The sequence below is a fragment of the Dermacentor albipictus genome, unplaced genomic scaffold, assembly GCF_038994185.2.
Source record: "Dermacentor albipictus isolate Rhodes 1998 colony unplaced genomic scaffold, USDA_Dalb.pri_finalv2 scaffold_20, whole genome shotgun sequence".
In the NCBI taxonomy this organism is placed as follows: domain Eukaryota; kingdom Metazoa; phylum Arthropoda; class Arachnida; order Ixodida; family Ixodidae; genus Dermacentor; species Dermacentor albipictus.
Window position 1 is genome coordinate 2782144 of NW_027225574.1, and position 2857 is coordinate 2785000.

At 46.3% G+C, this 2857-nt stretch overlaps 1 long non-coding RNA gene across 1 annotated transcript in view; it reads right to left on the reverse strand.

Annotated features, from left to right (window-relative positions):
- Positions 1-1438: 1438 nt before the first annotated feature.
- Positions 1439-2857, reverse strand: part of LOC139052221 (uncharacterized) — a 5859-nt gene continuing 4440 nt past the window's right edge. Inside the window, exon 4 of the long non-coding RNA XR_011509789.1 lies at positions 1439-1858. This is a non-coding gene — a long non-coding RNA (uncharacterized lncRNA). The remainder of the gene's footprint in view (positions 1859-2857) is intronic.

Genomic DNA, 2857 nt, shown 5'->3' on the forward strand with positions numbered 1-2857 from the left:
CAGTAAGCTGCAGTGTCCTTCGCATCTGGTCCAGCTCTCGCTACTGCGTGCGTCGTCGTGTTTCGCTTCTGTATGTAAAGGCCTTCATTGTGACCCAGTGAGCTTCTAAAGAGGGCATGACCAGCCGTTATACAAAAGTACCGTATAGTTGCGTCGGTGTTTCGGCTGCTTGGCGCTGTGCGCAGCTGATTGTTACTTGACTTCGGATATGTGTCTGTGGATCATCTGGGAAGATATCCTGTCGCTGAGTTGCGTATCCCCCCATGTATACACACCAGAGAGTAATTCAAAGAACCTAACGCGGAAGAAAACTTGTAGGAAGTTAGCTAGGTCTTGTCCCATTCTACAATATCTTTGTCGTTATTGCGGTGCTTTCCTTCGGTCGGTTTTCACAACCTTGGTCACCCGCAATTTCACAGTGCACATCGGCAACCTTGAATTCCGAACCTCCTGCCGACAAACTGCCCGAAGAGGACAAACAATTAAGTGATCGTAATGCTGCGATCACTGATGAACGCTATTCGCGTGCTCTTCAACAAGCTAAAAATTCTGTCAGCCTAGAGGGCACTTCCGATACCGGATGCTCTAAGTCCAGTACTTGCAAGCCTTGAGTAGACACCATGGCTATCCAACACTGTCATTTCGCACTGAGGTTCCACAAGCTTCGATTTTACAGTGGAACGCCAGATGATTGTGGTCCCGCATCTCATCCTTCCGTCAATATGTCCGTCAATATGGTATCATGATCGCGTATCACGTATCGCATAGTGGCCAAGGCGTTGCGCTGCTATATCAGCGCAACGTCAAAACTACTGCGCCATCACGGCGTCAGTGGCAGGAAGGCACCTACAGGATACAGGGCAGTAGCAAAAAGAGCACAAAGTACAATATGACAAGCACACGATTATGTTACAAGGTTTGTAGGAAATCTGTAGAGAAAATGATTTCATTATATATACATATAATCTGAGAGCATGAGATAAGCGGTAGGACTATACGAAAAGCTTAAGGCACTGTGACGCGTGTACACATATATTAATACAAGTACAATAATAAGGATCTTTAGATACAGCCGGAACAGCCTGAAATTTCGCAATCCCCAGCTAGCATTTCTTTTTGTGTTCTTTTTTAACCCTTTGGTGGAGTTTCTTACTGCAGTAAGCAATATATAAACAAGTATTAGTTAGCCTATGTAATCTCATACGGGCGTACTATATCAAGTGAAATCTAAGCAAGCCTGTATTCTCAGGTCACCCCCTCCCCTCTTTCCAATTCGAAGGTCAGATATTAAAGAAAGAAAAACTTTTCTCGAGTGAAAGCCGAGCAAGCGACAACATCCTCACAGATCAAATTCCCATTTATTACAAATGTGCAGCGCTAGCTCTGCGCGCACTTGTTCCGGCTCACTCAAGGTACCACTGTACGGATACGCCTTGCTCAGTGCCAGCGTCTCGCGGGAACCTGACTTTATATATATAAAAAAACTAAAGCAATGACTGTATACCCACACTGCACGCGTTCAATTCTGTGCGGCTGTGGAGGCGGATAGTAATCGTTGCAGTGTTGCACATTTGGCGCTGGAGTAGCGGCTTACCATTATCCCAGTTCTAATTAATTTTACAACGAAAATCCTCTAATCTAAGCCCCGACCTGGGAATTTCCTTACTCATGCCCAAATGACTGAAAGGTGGACAAGTTTGTGCGTATCCGTAGCTACACATTCCTTCTTCTGTTGGCTCTGCTCAAAATGTAAGCGTTTTCCCATCAATAAAATATTTTTTAAAGAATATGTTGCGAGTTCAGCGCATGTGCTGTCTATTTCCTTCGTCTTGTGTGACGTTGCGTTCCGCAGGCATACCTAAAAGAAAAAGAAAAGAACTATCGGCCTACAGATTCAAATATGGCATTTCTTTCCCAGCATTAAAAAAACTCATTGCGCCCTGCACCGTCTGCCACACCATCGCGGAACGGAGTGAATTAACCGCATAGAGCAGGCAGGGATAAAACGAGAAAGTAGCGCGCAGCGTCAGAAGCGCCTAATGTTTAAAAGCAGTTGCGATTACATCGGGTGCGGTGTACTAATGCTCCGGCCGCGTGCGCGCGCCCTCTTTAATCCGCTACGCGCTTGCGGATTTCCCTTCGGACACCCATGGCGCCGCACGCAGTGCTCGCACTGAGAGGCGGCTACAAAGTGCGCGAATAAGGCGGGCGATTATGATCGCCTAATAGAGCACCCCGCACTGGCTTTGCTCCCGTTTCCGCCCCGTGCGCCTAAATTCTCTGATCTTTTCTTTTTCTTCGTTTCCTTGTGCGGTATCATTAGAAACGCCAGCATCGATTCGCACGGTCACTTTTTTTTTCATTCTTTCGCATTGAAAACAATGGCACGCCTTCCACATCGTTTTTCTAGTGGCCAACATATAAGAATAAAGTATGTGAGAGAGAGAGAGAGAGTAACGGAAGAAAGGAAAAAGGCAGGGAGATTAACTATAGGACCAAAAAAACGGTTTACTACCCTTCGCTGGGAGGTAGGAGATAAGAACGATGAGAAGCAAATAGGGAGCCAGAGCGCGTGCACAAGATCGCAACCGATCACAGCACAGGTTAACGTCGCAGTACAGAAAATATGGAGGCTCGTTGATACTCCCTGAATACGATATATTGTAGCGGGATGAGACGTTGCACAAGTCGTTCTTATTTCACCTGCGTCTTGTGTCACGTCTATCGCGCGTCAATTTATCATGTACAGGGTAATATTTGGCGCCGGTCAGGGCTAAAGTCGCTTGTGCAGGTTTGGTCCCTTAGCACTGTAACACCGCATTCGTATCGTGGATCTGTTAGACGCTATATAAGGAAA